Below are 21,377 nucleotides of genomic sequence, written 5' to 3' on the forward strand. Positions count from 1 at the left end.
TACACTATCTACTTTCTTATCATACAGTATTTACCTATTTACTATCAGTGGCTATATAGTTTTCTTGACAGAAAAGAATGATGAGATTTGGCTTTACAAAAGCATGTATAGAAATGCACATAGCACATCAGGGTAGTACACAAGTCGAAGCAATAACAAACAATAATACACTCAGTTAACAAAATAATGTTAAGGTTTTGCACAAAGCACATATAGTGAAATGGAAACAGAGGAGAATAAAGATAAAGAAGGGTAAAGAACTAAAGATAACTAAGGATAAAACACCTGCAAGACCACAGACAGAGTAAGACTCACATAATGAACTGGAAAGAGTTTTGTGGTAAGGGTTTCTTTTGTAGGAAAAGCTTGATTTTAATGAACAAAATATGGGTATTAGAAGGGCAAGACACTATCAAATTTTAAAAAAATGTTCTGTAATTAAAGAAATTTCTTGCCATTTTTTTGAAATTTGTCATTTAAAACTTGCTACCATCTGTGGACCAGTAAATTGACAATTACTTATACACATTGTGATATCTTCCTTCTCAGCCCAATAATTGATGACAGCCTACACGCAAGACATTCACCTGGGAGAAGATTTAAATTCTTGGTCTGAATTGGAGCAGAGGATTTCACTTTGGGTATCTCTGACAGTTCTTAAAAACCCAGTTCTTTCTGGGTTAGCAGTTCCTCATTCTCTTCCCCTGCCACTCCTCACTCCCAATATTTTTCTCAAGGGAAAATAAAATAAAAAAAACCCAAACTGATTACATATTAAGATATTCTTGATGAGGAGTAGTACTAGAAGAAAGATTTCTCTGAGTCTTCTTCCTCTGTAATCCTGTGTTCCATGCTTGCCAAGGCAGAGAAAGGGTACCTAGTCAGGGAGAGACTGCAAGTAGCCCTCCTGCTGCTTAAGGTTCATTAAATAATTTTCCTTTGCACCTCTGCATCTAAGGAGGAAAAATGACTGCTTGTTTGGAGGATTTTCACTGATCAGTTTGTTAATCTCTTTGCTTGTTTACGTGTTTGTTGGAAGCAAGTGATGAATACATCACCCGGTACGTCTTTTACACACTCTTTTGAAAAAGATCAGAAGAGCCTGAAGTTAACATGAATTAAATGGAAGGAGGCTCTTTATTTGTTCATAATTTCAAGGCTTTTTTCTATCCAGAAAATGGTCTAGTATTTTTTATTTCCAAGCTTCTTACCAGATTGTGCAGTGAAGTATTTCCTTGGATATTTCTGAGAATCTTTCTCCTGTTGTCTGGTTTACACATGCCTGCAGCTTTCTTATAAAAGCAGACGCTGTCTCTTACGTTCAGTTCCTTCCCTATCTAGACCTGATAAAACCTCCACCTTCATCACTTAGGTGTATGAAAGGCAAGGAAAGTCTTTCACAGCACAGGAGCTGCATAGCAGCATCTCTGCTTTTCAGTTTTCTGTTCCATAAGGAAGCTTTGCATTTTTTATTTAATATTTGCTGTGAATTAAGGGTGGTGTGTATCCTAATATCATCACCTGATAGATTAGAGACCTATTGGTTTTATTCTTTTCTATTTAGGAAAAAAAAATCTCTTAAGGCCAAAGTGAGAATGTCTTCAGGGTTTTTCTCTCCTCTTTGTAAGACAATGTGCAGGTGGGACTTCTTCACTCTTTTCAAATACGTGCTGTGTAAGTCACTTCCTTACTCTCTGCAGGCTGTTTGTAAGCTACCTTGATGACTTTCTTCAGCATGACTTTTGAATCCCCAATCAGTCGTATTGATTTCCCCACTGTGTACAGTATTGCTGCCAGCATTTTATCCATGGAGCATTGCTTAACTACTTTTTATTAGGTTTCTCACTACTGATCTTTCAATAGTGGTGGTACAAGCGTGTCAAAATTTTTTTACTGAAAGGTAGTTTATTTCTTCTTACACCATATATGTTGAATTTTCCTCACGCTGTCTTTATGGCCTACTTATCGTAAAAGAAAAATAAACTTAACAGTAGAAACAGGCTCATCCTTATAGAAATTAAAAGGTAGTTGAAATAACAACAGTTCTGAAATTTCATGCAAATAACAAGCTCTATAGCCTCTGTGTTAGGAACAAGGGCATACTAAGACTGAATTAATCTGCTTTTAAGCCAAGTGTTTGGTCAAACAACTCAAATGATCTATGAACTGGGTGGGGTCTAGGGTTTAATAAATTATTAAATATTCTGTGAATGCCACATTTCTGTGGCTTAGTTTCTTCTCTTGGTGAAAGCACAGCATGGCACTTTTGGGAACTTTCCTGGTTTGCCTTAGGTGGCTCCTGCTGAGAAGAAGAGAATAAGAACAGCCCATAGAAGATGACAGAGACCTCCTTTACACTGTCTTACAGCTCATACTCCAAATGAGGTTTGTCTGATAGAGAGTGGTTGTCGTCTCTAAAGACTTCTCTGTCTCTATGTCCTTCCTAGACATAATTCATAGTGTCCCAGAACCCAGAAAATAACTGTAAGGAGGCATGAATCAAATTGAGACTCATGGCTTTTTGCACCACCTTATCCCTAAATTGGCTCTGTTCAAAATGAAAAGTGGAAAATAATTTTGTTGAGAAACTGGAGATGCTTAGCCGAAGGTACATTTGCTGGCCCCTATTACCTATGGTAGATTGTAATTTTTATTTCAGTTTACATTCTGAAGCATCCCAACTATTTTTTTTTTAAATTTGTTTTTGTATATTTTTATATAACTGTTCTCTAGGGACTTATAAAGTCTGCTGAATTGTCATACAGCAAGGGAGATGGTAATTGCTGTAGCACACAGCCTTATGATTAGGCTGAAAGTGGTTATGGCACTTTGAGGGCAAAGTATGGACAAATGTTTTTAGGAAAAAATGTTATCAAGATTGCTTAAAAATAAATCAAATTATAAATAAGAAATTTACTGCAGTAAATTTGGGGAAGTGGTTTCTACAGAAACAGAAGACACAGGAGCAACAATAACTGCTCAACTGAGTTTGTTCACTTATCCTCCCAAGCTGGGCTTGTCAGTAGAATTATTGAAACAGACCATAAAATCCTTCAAATACGTTATCTGATAACAAGCCTCCCAGAAGCTCATGAACAATCTTCACTGTCTTTGTGAGATTAAATAAACCAGCTGGGACTCACTGAAAATGGTTCATAGTATACAATACTGTTAGTAGATGGTTTCCGTTAGCAATAGTTTTTCACAAAGCTGCTCTGTATTGTTTGTTACAGTCACTGAATCTTCATAGACATTATATTTTTATTAGTACCATCAACAATGCTTACATAATACCCATGTGTATAAAAAACCTTCGATATCTTGGTCTATGGCAAAAAACATTGGCAGTCAAGCCCATTCATCAACGTAACATTTTGAATTTCAAATTTGTGCTGTAATGTTATTGGTGGTTATCAGAGTATTACAAATTTGGTTGCTTTCATTTGTGTGCAAAATTCCAATACTCTCTGCCAAAAAAGATTAGGTCTTTCATCTCCAGCAAAAACATTTGAGCACATGCTTAATTCTGAGCATGTAGCATCAAGGTATTTAGTTGAACACATTTATATCTCAAGCATATACATTCTCTAAGCATATAAATAAGTGTTTTTGCTAGATCAGGACCAGAATACACAGGGCATTACAAACCAAGTCTGTGGGTAAATCCATTGAAATAAACATTAAACATGTGCTTAACTGCTGTGTTGGATTGCTGTCTTTCAGTCTGTTTGGCTATTTTTTGGTGGTCATCTTTAGAATTCAGTAATTTCTACTTCAGCTCTCATAACTTTACTTGGTCTGAAGAATTATGTGTCAATCAAGCCATATACTCTGATTTTATTTTGATTATCCTACCACTAAAAGGATCTGGGTGTCTAGAAGATGTGTGGTGGAAGATAAATTTATTGAAAAAATGATAAAATAGTTTATGATTTGATTTTTAAAAAAATCTTTTAAAAGAATCATTCTTGGGATGCAATTCTTTACTTCACTGTTTGCACAGAAAATGTAACAATATATTTTTGGTTTTTAATTAGGATTCTCACAGACCTCTGATCTTCAGAAAACCAGAGCATTAGAATCAATCTAAGTATATGGTTTCTAATGTCCAGCTGAAACAATCGTATGATGGTTTTCTGATATGGCTTTCATGTTAACATTTTTAAAAGCTAAATAGAAGATTTTTTTGAAAGCATCTATAACATTAATAGTGCATAATACCAGGTTAGTTACATATATATCTATCACTATTCAGTGACAGAATATTGTAGATATTTCAGGAATATTAGATACACTAATTCAAATTGTAAAGTTGGAGGTTTAAATTTCACCCAAACATTACCTGCCCATAAAAATATATGTCAAATCTAGATATTTTCCCTTAAATGTTTCAGCCACAAAGACAATCCTCCAGCAGTTTGCACATAGAAGCAGATGTTTTGAATATACAAACATTGTTTAGGTGTACAAGTAACACAATAATTTGTCTAGAAGGCAGTGAGACTGGTGAAGTTTGAAGTTTCTAGAAAGTTTATTCCACAGTCCTGCCAGCCAGTGTAAGATTCTGTTTTCCACACAAATAATTCTCTTCACTGTACAAATTTCCACTGTACCACAGAAACAGCATTTATCTCTGTGATTTTGCTTGCAGTGTTAGATAGCTTTGGCCCAGGTCATGGAGAGCTTTTATGATAAGAACAAAGACTTTGAATTGATTTGATAATCTGTGGGGAGGCAAAACAGGGCAGAAAGGATAAACTTGATAATGTTTGCGACTGCCTGTGCTGTGGAGGAAAGGTACTGGAGTATTTTACACTAGTTGGAACTTCCTAAGATGTTATGACCACTTATATGGAGTTACAATATTCCAGATGAAAAGTGGCATGTATGAATCACTAAAATCAGGTTATTATCTGACAAGATGGACTGCAATAATCAAGCTAAGGGCAGTACTGCACCAGAAGGACAACATAACTGGATATGCTGTGTTAACTCTACCCCAGTCAAAACCAGCACATTGCATCACTGATTCTAGAGTTGCTGAAAGTTGTTCTTGGTCACCTAATCTAGGATTAACTGTAGGTGTAGCAGATCGACCTTGGCTGGCCACCAGGTACCCACCAAGCTGCTCTATCACTCCCCCTTCTCAACAGGATAGGGGGAGAAAAACACAATGGAAAGCTCGTAGGTCAAGATGAGGACAGGGAGATCACTTATCAGTTACCACCATGGGCAAAACAGATTTGACGTGGGGAAATTAATTTATTTTATTGCCAATTAATAGCAGAGTAAGATAATGAGAAATAAGAACAAATCTATAAACACTTTCCCTTCTTCCTGGGCTCAACTTCACTCCTGACTTCTCTACCTCCTCCCCCCCAGGCAGCACAGGGAGATGGGGAAGGGAGGTTGCAGTCAGTTCGTAACTTTTTGTCTCTGCCACTCATTCCTCTTCACACTCTTTCCCTGCTCCAGCATAGGGTCCCTTCCAAGGGATACAGTACTCCATGAACTTCTCCAGCCAGGGTCCTTCCCACAGGCTGCAGTTCTTCACAAACTGCTCCAGCCAGGGTCCTTTCCATGGGGCGCAGTCCTTCAGGAGCAGACTGCTCCAGCGTGGGTACCCTGCAAGGTCACAAGTCCTGCCAGATAACCTGCTCCTGAGTAAGCTCCTCTCCACAGGGCCACAGGTCCTGCCAGGAGCCTGCTCCAGTGTGGACTTTCCATGGACTGCAGCTTCCTTCAGGACACATCCACCTGCTCCAGCATGGTGTCCTCCATGGGCTGCAGGTGGATATCTGCTCCACTGTGGATCTCCATGGGCTGCAGAGGGACAGCCTGCATCACCATGATCTTCCCCACAGGCTGCAGGGGAATCTTTGCTGCGGTGCCTGGAGTACCTCCTCCTGCGGCCTCTTCACTGACCTTGGTGTCTGCAGAGTTGTTTCTCTCACATACTCTCACTCATCTCTCCCAGCTGCTATTGTGCAGCAGTTTTTACCCCTACCATTCAAAAAAAAAGAAAATTGTGCCATTTCTACATACTCTTCAAAATGTCCTCTTCTGTTTTTCAGTCTGACATCATCCTTACTTCTGTTCACCTTCAACCAATTTTTCTTCACCCATGGACTATTCTCATTCTAGTACTAGACATCCTGATTGCAGCTGTTTTGTCATATGTGATGAAGTATAACCCTGATATTTCCACATATTCATGTCAAAGTTTGCTTTTTTATCCCCGCTTAAAATACCCACAGAAATACTCTGTGAGAGAAGCCATTATTAATTACTATGTATTACCTGTTTCACTTTTCCCAAAACCTATCGCTTCTGTTGTTTCCATAGTTTCAGAAAAGCTCTTCTTGGATGCTAATATACTACTTTGTAATAATCTCTTTGTGAGCAGGCTATTATTTACTAGTTGTGTATACTGCACCAAGCACAACAGGGAGCCAAATTTTTTTTAACATTCAGATGCTTCAATAATACAAATGGTAAATAGCAAAAAAGCAGGGTTAGCAGCATGTAGTTTAACAGGTTTATGAAGGGACAAGTGAAAAAAGCACAGATGAAATCAGGACTGAATGTGTCATGAAATAGTGCCCAGCCTCAGTTTATTGTAGTATTACATGAATACCACACCACTGTTTTTTAATGATTAATGGGCCTTGAAATTTGGAGGTGGTGAGATAATTATGTTAATGTTTTCAACCTTTTATTAGGAAAACAGATGGGAATATTTGGATTTGCTGAAGAATTCCAGAAAGATTTTGCCATGGAGAAGAATCTCTCCGGTGTTCTCCTCCTCATGCTGTGTTTCTCCCAAAACGCAGAAGTCAAACATTGAAGGAAAGATGTTTCAGCATGGTAAAAGGAAAGAGGAAAATGATGTGGCCGTACTGACCATGCCTTTCACATTTTAATAAATAGGTTTGCCTATCATTCCTTCAGCACAAAACATTGGGTAGAACTGCACACTTATCCTTGAGACAGTAATAAAGGTATGATGTAATGAAGTGTAAATGTCATTTCTCTTCTCTGTGGAGTTCATACAGGGGATCAGAACACACTTTTGAATTCATCTTTCTATTTAACTTAAAAATACAGTTGGTCAAGTCAAAGGCCCAGAATTTATTCCCGTGAACCCCAGGCATTAAATGGTGACTGACCACAAATTTCTATGGAGAACAAGGATGCTTTTCCTACTTTGTGACAGAAAAGATTTCACCATTCCAAACATTTCTGCAGCTTGTAGGTTATTAATGCAAGTTCACATTACTTAGATAAGTATCTGGCTTTTGTCATGGGGAATAAGCAACTCCAGTGACAAGACAAAGGAAACAGGAACTTTGAAGCCTGGAAAATTCTTGTGGCAGCAATAGATGTGTAAGCATCAGAGGCAGCAAGAGGTTAATGTTCACTGCTCTTTCAATAAGCGACTTTCAGCACGGTCAGATTTCATTGTATAGAAGCTGATCTGGTTTGCTGTTCTGAAGGCAAGAAAGAGCTGGCTAAGTTAGGTACCTACAATTAGGAGGGCTGACTGAGCTTATGTCTTTAAAGGAGGGAAAAAGGAAGGAAAAAAAGTACAACGTACGTGCTGTTCCTGCTGTCAGAACAAGTATCATTATCGCACATGTGTGCAACTTTTGCAATATTTCTATTTTTAAGCAATTTTGAAAGTGCCAGATTCATCTATTTTCTGGCTTCACTTGTGCAACTCTGAAGCCAAAGAACTTGGCATCCTGAATGTTTTAGAAAGCCTCAAGTTTTGCAGAAACTTGTTCTTTGACCCTGACAAATGGCAAGAAAAATAAATACATTCTGCACAGTTTTGGCATAGAATTTTCTTTAAAGATTTGTGAATAAGTCCCTTGGAACATAAATGAACTGCACAGCTAACTTAAGTCACAAGATCTAGTAGCTGGATGACTGCCAAAATTCAGCTAAAGAGTTTTTTCAAGTTGACAGTGCAGCACTGGCAAAGGTAATTGTGATTTAAATTAAAAATAAAATTCTCTTAAAAAATTATATACTACCAACAGCTTAATGAAGTACTGTGGGATTTTTATTTTCTCATTTTATTTTTCTATATAAGAATCAGACTATAATATTTTGGGAACTCAATCAATAAGCAGTAAAAAGAGTCTAAGGTATTAAAATTTACTAATAATCTTATTTTCCTAATTTATCCACACAGGAATAATTATCTAAATTATGTTACATTCAACCAAGGTGAAATATAAATTTAAGAGCCTCTGGCCCTGTCTTTTTATAACATTTACGTATACGTGTGTCTTACGTCCTTGAATAGTCCTGGTAACTTACAAATGTGCTTACTTTCTCTGCTGAATCATTGCTTTGTTTGATATTCTTCTGCTGCATTCAGCACTCTGCTTAATAATAGACAATGGAGAGCTGAATATTGTAGGCTGTTGTATTGGGTTTACATGGCAAGGTTTTGGTAGCGGGGGCTGCAGGGGTGGTTTCTGTGAGAAGGTGCCAGAAGCTGGGATATTCTTAAAAACTAGTAAAATTTTGCAATGTTAGTGCAGCACTACGTTCCTTGCATTAAGAAATAATTTTAAAAAGACTCCTAAAGAGATAACATGTCTCCATAAACCAATTATCATGTTGTTGGTGTTCTGGAGACACTGGTCTTCACCCTTTCTATTCCAAAATGTTTAAGTATTAATTATTTAAAAGATTCTTCCAATACAAACTAGAAACCAAATGGATGTGCCTATTTCTCATTCAGGTAATAGAGGTAAGAGAGAAGAGGCCCTTTTATTTTTAGTTACAGATGGCAGGTAATCTGCTGTAACTATGTTATCTATTGTTTTTCTGTATCATTTGACATCTTCAATAATTTTGCATTCATTTCCTTAATTTGATTTGCCTGTTCTAGTTAGTTTGGGGAAGGTAATAGAAAAGGAAATAAGCTTTTTTCACCTTTTCTGAAAAGGAGAAAATATCCTTACTTCATTTACTGAAAACATATTACATACACTACTAAGATAACTAGAAATATAATTCAAGTTGTAAAAAGCAGTGCTTAGCATGCCAGATATTTCTAAATAAGTGGGAGACTCCCAAAGCACAGAAGCACCATCAGCAAACTAACCCAACACTTTAACAGTCTAAAGGGCCATGATATTTTTAATAATATTTTTTCTATTTTCTGATTTCTTTTGAATACTCTTCTCCATACATATTGTACTTGCTCAGACAATCTTGCTATATTTTGTGGCAGTTAGTTTGTGATTATAATTAAAGGAAAATATTGCTAGATGTCTCAATGAAACAGTTTTCTCTTTAAATCCTGATGTTGATTGTAAATAATGCAGAGTAAAGTCAGAGACTGGAACTGTGTAAGGCATGGAAAATATGTGACTTCTGCACATGAAACAGGGTAGTAGGATGCCATAACATTCATATCTCCTGTCTCATTCCCGTAATGTTTCACTCCTGGGAGGAACACTTTAAAAGTCAAGAAACAATCAAGAAGTGAATAATCTCACAACAACACTCAGTGCAAAATGGTAAGCACCTGTCTATTATATCAGAGAGGCAGAAAGAGGGAAAAGAATCTTCTTTTTGTTTTTTTTTTTTTTTTCATTTTTTAAAGCCATGCAGGTGTTCTTTGCCTTTTCTTTGATTCTTTAAATGAAGGCATCTGTTTGATGAACCTAATTCAAAATAACTATAATTTGCATATTCTTTCTTCTTTTAGTAGTTTGTGGGTGGAATCAAGATGAGAAAACAGATGCTTATCCTGTTATGACACTCACAAGGAAAATACCCTTTGCCCACTGGAGTGCTTTGTTAATCAGAGTTGCAAGAGATGTCAAATCTCACTAAGTGTAATGTGGAACCAATGGCTTGTTATTTTTCCGTAGTAGTTTATGAATGAACTGTGCACAGAAACTGCATTTTTGGTACTGCATTTTCCTGTTCCTACCTCCTATTTAGTGAAAAATAGCAGAGTTGACTCCCTTTACTTTTGATAAAACGCTTTTTGAAACAGAAAAAGTGCAAGGCCACAAATCACTGAGAAGACGCGTTTCCAGTGTACCGTGGGTATGGGACTCTAAGAATAAGAAATGTTGCCTAATATTTTAAGGCCCTTTCTGAGAGCACTAAATCATTGGATTTTCGTCTATGTCTACTTGCTTCTCCTGCTTTCTTCAAATTCTGCTTAATGAACAATGTGGAACCACTAAATTTATCAGAGGAAAATATACATGTCTCAACAGAATGCAATCAATGCAAGTTGTCTTGCCAGCTTATGCTTATCAGATCCTCAGAAGGAATAAACCCGTATATTTACATGGGTAGGCAAACATCTACCAGCTCAGGTAAGGAGGGACACTTTTGTGATAACAGCTTGATAAAATATTGGCAGTATGCTGTTGCAGTTAGCACTTCATTTTGGGCATTATTTAACAATGTTTGCCAAGAGTAAATATCAACTGGCTGTGGAAGCTAAGTTATCTGGCAAGTGTTTCATCCAGAACAGAGCTAAGATATATTGTTGGGCTGTCTGGAGAAATCATCGTTAGCTGGTTTATTGACTAAATACAAACTCATAACACCCAGCCAAGACTTTAGTCTTGCTCCTCAAGGATCAGCAATTGGTGCTACATAACCCAAGGCTCCTTGAGACATCTGCATGGTAACATCAGAGGGCTGGGACCTTTAATCCTTTCTTCTGAGTTTGGCCCTTGCTATCAGATCAATGTCTATTCTGTCCAGCAACAGCTGACACCACAAAGTAGCAGGATCTCTCTCTATTGCAACTGAGGTTGCTTAGCACAAGTCTGCAATGTCCATCATTCTGACTGATACATTCATTTTCATACTAAAGTTATATTTGTCATTTGAACTGAGTAAACTCTCATTTCTATTGCTGGAAATTATTTGCATTAGAAATAGCAACCTGAAGCAGGAGTTGAAGGAAGATTTAGACATTAAAGAGTGAATTCTTTACCATAGTAAATATTTTAGGTCTTTGTTACAAAACTGTGCTTCACAATTTGCTTATGTCTTTGTGATGCTAATTACTCAGTAAGGGAACACCTCACAACTAAAGTCACTTCAGCACAGCACTATAAATGTAACCTTCTTTTCATGTTATTCCTGAATTCCTGTAACTTCTTAAAGGGATGTCAATTAAGCAAAGTAGCCCCTATCTTGTTTTCTACCCTCCTCAATGTTCCAACTACCAGCTGAAAAAATCCTACTTCACATTGCTACCAGCTGATTCTCATTGCCTCATCAGGCTGGTTTGAGTAGCTGAGAGAAAGAGCATTCAAAACATTTCTTGAGGGGGCTAATGCTGCTTTTCTACCACCTTTATCTGCTGTCACAGCATAGCAGACTTTTTGAGGGAAGGAAGAGAAGATCGTGAATTGTCTGATTCTTGCCAACACAACTGTGAGCAAAAGAAAGAGAGAAGAACATTAGAGGACTCCCAGAGAGCTTGGAGTAGAGAGGGAGGATGACAAAGTAAGCAGCTCTGTGAGTGTGATGAGTAAGGGAGAAAAAGCTAGAGAGATAGAACTGAGAAAATCCACCTCCTAGGGGAGAGGGACCACGGCAATGGCAAAGATCTCATCTACATCCATCTCAGGTTCAGTGCTAAGGAAAAGGAAGCAATAGAAAACAAATGTAAAAAGGATATGTTGAAAAGATATATGAAACCAGACAGGATAAATCCAAGTAGTGAGAAAGAATCAACACTGCAGAAGAAAAGGGATAAGATTGTACATTAAAAAAAACACCTAATGTTTAGGAGAGGCTGGATGTGATGGGTCACACCAATGGCTCTACCAGGACCAAATGAGTGAGGTGACACAAATTAAGTACATCATTGGCAAACAGTTGGTAGACAGGATAAGATTTCAGGGAAAGCAAGTGAGTAGAAGGAAGAAAATGAAAAAGGTCATGAAAGATTACAAAATTGGTGGAACAGGAATTTTTAAGTTATGGGAAAGGAATGAAGAGTTGAGGCTTTTTATGAAAGTGGACTCTGTGGGTGCTGCAGTTGAGAGAAAGGGTTTAGCAGGGTATTATCATTGAAGTGGAGCATAAGAAGGCAGAAGAAAATTTCAGGATACATTATTTCCAGACAGGAAGAAAATCTGGAATGATTGCACAGAAAGGCAAGACCAGAATAAGGTGGGAGGAGAAAAATTATAAAAACTTAATAGATCACAGGAAAAGCGAAAAGGGTACAGCAGTTAGAGTGCAGAGGAAAATGCTAAAGAATGGGTAGAAACACTGGGATCTAATTTTAATTGTACTGTTAAAGGAACTGTAAAGTTCAATCAGAGTGAAAGGCTGAAACTTTGCAAGCATTAAAAGTGAGATGTAATGCCAAATTTATCTGAGAGATCATTCTGGCCTCGTGTCTATCTCTTTTCATACTATCTGTAGAGAAGACGTAGTGATAGGAGTCTAGAAATAACAGGACCTCACAACTTTGACTTTTTAATATAGTTCTTATTTAAGACCTCCCCTAGAAAGTTAGCTATCCTGGAGGTTAGAGCACCAGTGGTCAGCCAACACCAGAAATCTCATCATAGCTAGAGGTGTCAGAATTATAACAGGAGGAGAAATAATTGGGATTTTTAGGGAAAAACCCTGTAGAGAAACTTCCCCAGCCTGCATTCACAACTTAGAATAAATCATTAGTTTCAGAAAATCTTGGCTGAGTGTTAGAGCTGCTTTAAGCAGAGCAGAGTATTAGAGATTTTTCTGGAAATCCCAAAACTTCAAATGCGAAATTAGCTACTAAGTTTAGTTGGATTTGGAAAGCAATAAAAGCCTAATACCTACACTGTAGATAGAAGCTAGGTAGCTGCTGTGTAGGTAGTTTTTCTTCAAATAACTAAGGGATACTGTTTTCAAATGAGTAGGAAATTGGTAAATTAGCTGTAAAGTTGATACAGTAGCACAGAGATGAAAGTTTTGTATAAACCTTGAATTAAAACACGTTTGTTTGCTTTGTATTATTAACACTTCACATCAATGATGCATAAGGTATGTGGAAAACAGATGTTTAATGTTGTGTTTGATAGAAAACAGGTGCCTTATTTATTGTCCTATTAATCATAAAAATGTATACAAACTTTTCCAATCTTTTTAAGAAGAAAAGACTTCAATAATTTACAGTCAAGATTTTTTGTGACATGGATTCTCAGTTTATTGAATCAGCACCTTCTGAGGAGAGATTTCAAGGGTTATTCCTAACAATCTTCGTACTTCTTCCATACAGGAATGAAGAGTTTTCCTGGAGAATACTACTCACCGATGCCAGACGGCATGTGAACCAGTGGAATATTACAAAAAGGTGTGCATTACAAGTGTCTGGTGTTCTTTCAGAATAAATGAGCTCTTCTTTGAAAAGCGTCATCCTTAGGAGAAGAGCTTGTGTTATCAAGTGAACTGATGGTCTTAACTCTTGAGGATAAAAAGTTCAAATCCCTGTGTATAGCATCTGCCAGTAGGTCCTTGACAACGGCCTTCATCTCTTCATTGATTGCACAGGGAAGGCAGGTCTCTAATTTGGGTTCTCACAGACCCTGCTAAAGCTGGGCATTTACAGTTTTTTAGGTGTTGGGTGGAAAAAGTTCATTGAGCTTCAAAATTAACTGCAAAATTCATGTCCTTCCTTACATCTCTCCTGGAGTCACTCCATACTCTATACAAAAAAAATAATTTGCAATATAATGACCTATCTCATGCCTCTTCTAGAATTATGTTTGAATAGCTTTCAGTTTTCTCAGTTATTTTCAATATTGGGAATTAAACATAAAGTAAAAGATAATTCTTGGCTTGTGACAAGCACAGTATTCAGTAATATGTCCCCTACTTCATACAAATAACTTTTTTTTATGCAAACCATCACATTGTCTACTTCAAAACGCAATTTTTATCAGTATTTTACAAGATTCCTTTGAAATTAAAGGATTCTCTGAACTTGCTTTCTAGTCAACTAGAATTCTCTTTTAAAACTAACCCACAAGGAACATGAACACATCAGAAATTAATTTAAAAAAGGAAGAATTCCTAATAGAAATTTCTTAGAAATATTTATTCAATGGTAATTTTTACTCTTAATACCCTCCAACTGTGCCTTAAGGTCAGATGTAATTATGGATAAACTGTAAGCAGAACAGAGAATCAGCCATAATTTTGCATTTGTTTTAAACATAACTAAGGCACAAGTTCTTGTCTCTGATTCTAGCCTTTTGAGAGTTCCTCTAATGAAGTGCAGAAAGGAAGGGATGATGCTATTCCCTTAGTGTTGTTCATTAATACTATAAACTAAGCTGGCATTTGGGACTAACATGTTCTCCTGTTCTCCATGGTGCTCTTCCATTGTTCAGCTCTGCAGTGATATTAGCCATAATTGCAAAGATACTTTTTAACCCTTTCAGTAAGTCATGATGGAGTATTCTTTGGTGAAGTTACATGTCAGTCATAGAATCATAGAATCATTAAGGTTAGAAAAGACTCTTAAGATCATCGAGTCCAACTGTTAACCTAGCACTGCCAAGTCCACCACTAAACCATGTCCTCAAGCACCAGGTCTACCCTTCTTCTAAATACCTCCAGGGATGGGGACTCAACCACTTCCCTGGGCAGCCTGGTCCAATGCTTGACAGCCCTTTCGATGAAGAAGTTTTTGCTAATAGCCAACCTAAACTTCCCCTGGTGCAACTTGAGGCCATTCCCTCTTGTCGTATCACCTGTTACTAGGGAGAAGAGACCAACTCCCACCTTGCTACCACTTCCTTTCAGGTAGTTGTAGAGAGCGATAAGGTCACCCCTCAGCCTCCTCTTCTCCAGACTAAACAACCCCAGCTCCCCCAGCCGCTCCTCATAAGACTTGTGCTCTAGACCCTTCACCAGCTTTGTTGCCCTTCTTTGGACACGTTCCAGCACCTCAATGTCCTTCTTGGAGTGAGGGGCCCAAAACTGAACACAGTACTCGAGGTGCAGCCCCACCAGTGCCGAGTCCAGGGGCACTATCACCTCCCTAGTCCTGCTGGCCATACTATTCCTGATACAAGCCAGGATGCCATTGGCCTTCTTGGTCACCTGGGCACACTGCTGGCTCATGTTCAGCCAGCTGTCGACCAACACCTCCAGGTCCTTTTCTGCCAGGCAGCTCTCCAGCCACTCCTCCCCAGCCTGTAGTATTGCCTGGGGTTGTTGTGTCCCAAGTGCAGGACCGGGCACTTAGTCTTGTTGAACCTTATACAGTTGGCTCCAGCCCAATGGTCCAGCCTGTCCAGGTCCCTCTGTAGGGCCTTCCTACCCTCCAGCAGATCGACACTTCCACCCAACTTGGTGTCATCTGCAAACTTACTGAGGGTGCACTCGATCCCCTCCTCCAGGTCATCAGTGAAGATATTGAACAGGACCGGCCCCAACACTGAGCCCTGGGGAACACCACTCATGACCGGCCGCCAACTGGATTTGACTCCATTCACCACCACTCTCTGGGCTCGGCCGTCTAGCCAGTTTTCAACCCAGCACAGAGTGCACTTATCCAAGCCATGAGCAGCCAGTTTCTCCAGGAGAATGCTGTAGGAGACAGTGTCAATGGCCTTACTAAAGTCCAAGTAGACAACATCCACAGCCTTCCCCTCATCCACCAAGCGGGTTACCTTGTAATAGAAGGAGACCAGGTTAGTGAAGCAGGACCTCCCTTTTATAAACCCATGCTGGCTGAGCCTGATCCCCGGGTTGTCCCACACATGCTGAGTAATGGCACTCAAGATGATGTGTTCCATGACCTTTCCCGGCATTGAGGTCAGGCTGACAAGCCTGTAGTTCCCCAGATCCTCCTTCTGACCCTTCTTGTAGAGGGGCGTCACATTTGTTAACTTCCAGTCATCTGGGACCTCCCCGGTTGACCAGGACTGCTGATAAATGATGGAGAGTGGCTTGGCAAGCTCCTCTGCCAGCTCCCTCATTATCCTTGGGTAGATTCCGTCTGGCCCCATGGGCTTGGGAGCACCCAGGTGGAGCAGCAGGTCGGTGACTGCCACCTCTTTGACAACTGGGGCTTCATTCTGCATCCTATCTCAATCTCATACAGCTGTCTGACAGGGGCCTCTGGAACCTATTAAAACTGCATTAAATTCTCCCGTATTGTTATGGGGACTTACTCAACCATTTACAATTCATTTTTCCTCATTATAAAATAAAATCTGAGGGATAACAGGGCCAGAAAAGAGCATATTTCTTGATCAAGGTAGGTTGGAAAGAGCCAGAGAATGCTGGACGATTGTTCCTTTGCTGTTCTGAATTACATACAGTAGCTTCAAATACTTCTCCAGAGTATTTTGGTAATACCATTGACAGTAGAGTACAAAACTGTCATAAGAGATCCTCAGCAATTAAAAGGAAACTGGGACTTTTCATTACAGCATTGCATCAGTTCTGGGCTTTTTTTTCCAGAGAATTTGTCTTGGCCTTCATATGTGACTATGAGCAGCTCATCATTCAACCTTTTCCTCTTGCTATTTCTCCAAATATGAATTGGAAGACAGAATAATTTCACACTTTTGAATATATCTTCATTCTGGTTTGCAATGCATTCATACCAGAAGTGGACTGTGAGTCTAACATGTGTGTCCACACAGGGAGTGAGCCAGACCTGCCCCTTGTTTCTGGAACCTCCCTGAATGGCATTTCAGATGCAAGTAATAACATAATATGCATTACTTTTCATACTGATGACTATCAAATAAAGTTATGGGAATTTTTAGAACTGATAATAGAAGTTGTCAATCATATCTAGCGTTCAGCTTTAGTTTTAATGAAAATTGACATCTAAAATTGACATTTATTTGGGGATATTCATGCTAACACTTATTGCTACTGATAATTTTTCATTGGTTTTCATACTTCCTTGCACCATTTGGTGTTCTCTATCTATAAGTCTAGCTGCAAATCTGGTGAAGAAAAAACATTGAAGTTTAATTACAGTTTTCATACATATTTATAGAATCATAGAATCGTTTAGGTTGGAAAAGGCCTTTAAGATCATCAAGTCCCACCACTATTTACATAATTTACATTATGAATTTATATAGTTCAGCCTCAAAATAAAGTTGTAGGATTTGTAAAAGCACAAAATATTTATGAAAATAAAAAGTGGAATTCACCAAGTCTTTACTGAAATCAGTTTCATCAGGCTCTTGTCTCTGCGATGACCAGAAGCATTACTTTTGTAATTTTCACAGTTGTCTTTACTGAAGTAAAACAAATGCAGGTGTTCATGTTCAAGCTTAAATTTTTCTTTTGCCTAGAATTTTTCTAAACAGAACTAAATGAATGTGCAGCACTTATAGGTGTAGGAGACATAGATCAGGCACAAAACACCAGGCTAGTAGGCTTTGGAAATGGTTGCTGTTTATATTTTCAATAGTAAACGACTTTTGCTTTCCACACCTTTTGTTGTGTAGAGATTAAACTTGCTTATAATTTTCTGACATCACATTGATATATTTTCATTAGCAGTTTCTGTGACTCGAATCTTTGACATTTGAATTTTCCCTCACACCCAGCACTTCGCACTTCAAAACAAAAACCCATCTCCAAACAGCTTTCTTGAAGTATTTTTAGGTCTGGTTATATCAGATTCATCTCCAAAGCTGAGAAGAAATTATTCACTTCTACTATATTATGGTTTTGAAATGCCACTGCCTTTACAGTTACCTCAGTATCAGAAAAACAGTAATTTGCATCCACGTTTTTATTTATTTTGCTCAAGATGCTCTCATTTGCTTTGTGGGTCAGGGGAATCGCTTACCTTTTTTTTCTGAATAATACACACTTTCTCAGGAGTTGAAAGTACAAAACAAAGTGTTGCATTGATTTCCCTTTGATTTTTCCCATCTTTGAGCAGGTGTTTGAGTTTCCTTATGCTTCAGATGTGTCAGCTGAATCTTCTGAAGCAAGGGAATTGACAGCATTTTCCCAATTGTTGTGCATGTATCATGCTGACACCAGCCAGGAGAACTATTGTGTCAGAATCTGTCTTGAGGGAACATGCAAATACTTTTTAGCAATTCTATTCTCTGCATTTAACATCAAAATAGAAGCTTTCCTTCTTTTTCAATTCATTTGAATGTATATGAGTAATAAAAAAATTTTGTTCAGATCAATATAATCTCCAATCTTTACTGTGAAATCAATTGCTACATGAGAAATTTAAGGATCATGTGACAGGTGCAGTTGTCCTTGAATTGGAACTGAAGCAGGTGTCCACACAAGGACTGCTGAATCAGTGCAGACAAACACATGGTTTCCCACAAAAATGTGTATTCTTGCAGAGCACTGTTTAGTAAAAAAGGCCCCAAACACATTTCTCTTTAAATCATTGAAAAGTGGACAATTTGGGCTGTAAATAGTATTAGAGAGAGTTTCCTTGTAACATGGGGTATGCTCTTAATCTTGCCAGGATTCTTCATGAGATTTGCTTCTTTACACACATAGCTTAAAATATTTTTCTGATTTGCAGGAGGAGGGGGACTTGTACTAATGTTTTATATGAGATTCCAGACATTATGAAAATCTGCTTTGCCAGTATTTGCAAATCCAGACCACAAAATTATCACCATCAGCACTTTTCTCATATCTTTTACTCCAGATTGTTTCGGCTCTGCACAGCACTCTTCCAGCAACCTGTTCCACAGCACTTATGAACTACCAGCTAGTCAGGTGTGTTCCAGCCAGTCTGGACATCACATCATTCCCTGTTGACTTAGTTAAGAGAGGATTCTTGCAAGTCAGTCTTGCAATCTTCTTGACAAGAAAAAATCATGACATAAATATTCACTAAAACTAAAAAAAGTTTACCATTTTGAACACAGACATCAGGTTTTCATCAACTTGTCCATTTAAAACCAGGGCTTGCTGGCCATTATTAAAATAAATAAATAAATAAATAAAACTAGAAAGCCTGATTGTATCTCACACAGAGAAGAAAAGCCTTCCCAGGGTACCGAAAACAGATAATACTCACATGGCTCCTTTTGAGTCTTCAGACAAATTGAGATCAATTAATCCTTAGAATGCCGCCTTTCAAGTCATCCCATTCTCCCCCTCTCCCACTTCAATGTCTCTCTAAAGTCTTTTGCAAACTTCTGGGGTTTTTTCTTTTCAACCATCAGTACAGTTACAGCTGTTTTGAGCTTAGTGAGAAGTTTCTCTGTTTAGTATTGTAGTCTATAGGGTTGATGCTATGTCTCTTGGTAAAAATATCCTGAAATTCTTACAGAACAAGGTCACTTTCTGTATAAGCGTTACTGCTTGTTTAGGTTTCCTTTCTGAAAATGAGAATCACAAAAAATAAAACAATAAAAGTAAACAATAGAGACCTTGGACAAATGTATATAGAAGAATCACCTTGATACATGGACAGTAGAATAGCTACAAGGAATAGAGCACAGATTATAGTCAAAACACTTAATTTTCATCATCCGATCTATCTGTCTGTCTCTGATTTCCTGTATGACTTTGAAGAAGTTGCATGAATTTGTTAAGGTTTTTTGCATAATAGGCGCAAGCTTCCAACTCTTCATGTTCTGAGGATTAAGGGTGAGACCAAAGTGGTGAAAAAATGAAGGATTTCTTTTCTAACCATCCAGCTTTTCAACCTGATAGCTCACCATTAGCTAGTGCTTTTCATGGTGCCTGAATCACAGTCGTTTTTCACTCCTCGATTTTCTGCACGTTCTGCCCTTTCCTTTCATCCATTAACTCAGCAAGTACAGAAGTACTTTGTAGAGTTGATCCAGTCCTTTCGTCTTGCCTCATGTAATTAAGATTTCCAGGAAGCCATCCATCCATAGACTGGACAAAGCCAGACCTGCCTTTAAACTCTTATAAGCCCAATATACTCAGCTAGGTGGACCAGTAGGCTTCTGTATTCATCATTCAAGTATGTTGCTAAGTTTTGCCATTTTCTTCACACCTTTTCCATCTCTACAACAGTGGAAGCAGAAAAAAAAAAAAATGGTTCTGATAAACTTTACTGATAAACCTTATTCTTATCTCTTTTAGCTTAGCAGAATCTTTATGGCACATATTTAATTTTTCCACAGCTACCTAAAATGGATTAAATTGGTAGCTTGAAATAAGCTACAATATCTTTCTTCAGTTAACTTTTATTTTTGCATCTTGCACTTATCCCACTTAATGTACATTGTAAGAAATTTGAGGACATCATACTGTTATGGCGTATTTAAAAAGCCCAATAGATGGAGTTAATTCTTTCAGATCTGAATATGCTAAAAAAGAAATATCCATGTATGAAATAATGAATTGACTTTGGTTTCTGCAATTTATGTCTTTCATTAGGCATTACATTAACTCCATCACATTTTTATAACCATTTTAAAGTCAGAGTGCCACAGAAAATAAATTATTCAGTATGAACAGATTTGGGGGGTGATTTTCTAAGCACAAAGGTTATTTAAGCACTCAGCTTTCATTTGAAGTCATCATGCTTTGAATATCTCCTCCTTAGTAAATAATGCCATCTGAACTGTTGTTGATGTCAGTATCCGTTACATAACAAAAAAAGCATATACTCATATATATCCTCTAAAATATTTTTTATTTGAGGGTCCATGTAGAAAAAGTAAGAGCATGAAGTCACTAGGTAAAGAAAAAAACCCGCTTATACAAATTCATCCAATTCTGGGAGACAACATGGAAACAATTACTGTCAGCCAGATGTAATATGCAAACAGCAGAGAAAACATTTTCTGAGCTATTGCTTCTTGGCTTTCTCTGAAACCTTGGACATTTCAAATTGATTTCAATGATTTATTTTAGAACCAATGGCTACTGGATTAATTTGATTTGGGGATTACAGTATAGCCAGCCAACAGATCTCCAGAAATGAAGAATAATTTGGAAACACATAAATTACTGTACCTGAGAATCATTGATCTAGGAGGAAGACTGACCTACTTAAAGAAGACATGGAGAAACCCATCAGCACATAAAAAGGCAAAGCAGGGGAACAGGTTGACAGGCTGTCAGCTAGCACTACAGGTGTCCCAAAGGGATCTTTACTTGTAAAGGAAGTTTGTTCATCTGTCTGTAACTGACATTAAGTCTGCTTCCATTTTTTCCATGTAAAACAAATAATTCCTCTGAGACCATTTTATTTCTTTTTATTTTTCACTATACTGCTCCAAGCAAAAGTTATATTATCATTAGCTTCCCGTAAACTTCTATTATTATATTAAAATTGGTAAGAAACCTGATTTGTTTTTTGAAAGATTCATCCAAAGCCCTTTCTCTCTAAGGAGGAAGAAAAAAATCACACAGAACCTTAACTA

At 37.9% G+C, this 21,377-nt stretch overlaps 1 long non-coding RNA gene across 2 annotated transcripts in view; it reads left to right on the top strand.

Moving 5' to 3' along the window:
• LOC148053456 (uncharacterized) overlaps positions 1–21,377 on the top strand; it is a 36,791-nt gene that overhangs the window by 10,787 nt on the left and 4,627 nt on the right. Inside the window, exons 1-2 of one of the 2 annotated variants that reach the window (XR_015708645.1) lie at positions 6,728–7,001; positions 13,280–13,354. This is a non-coding gene — a long non-coding RNA (uncharacterized LOC148053456). Of the gene's footprint in view, positions 1–6,727; positions 7,002–13,279; positions 13,355–21,377 lie in introns of those variants that run through there. The other variant, XR_015708644.1, reaches the window with a different exon arrangement.

Source organism: Nipponia nippon, unplaced genomic scaffold, assembly GCF_047370975.1.
Source record: "Nipponia nippon isolate SJK-2023a ecotype South Korea unplaced genomic scaffold, ASM4737097v1 scaffold_4, whole genome shotgun sequence".
Lineage (NCBI taxonomy): Eukaryota > Metazoa > Chordata > Aves > Pelecaniformes > Threskiornithidae > Nipponia > Nipponia nippon.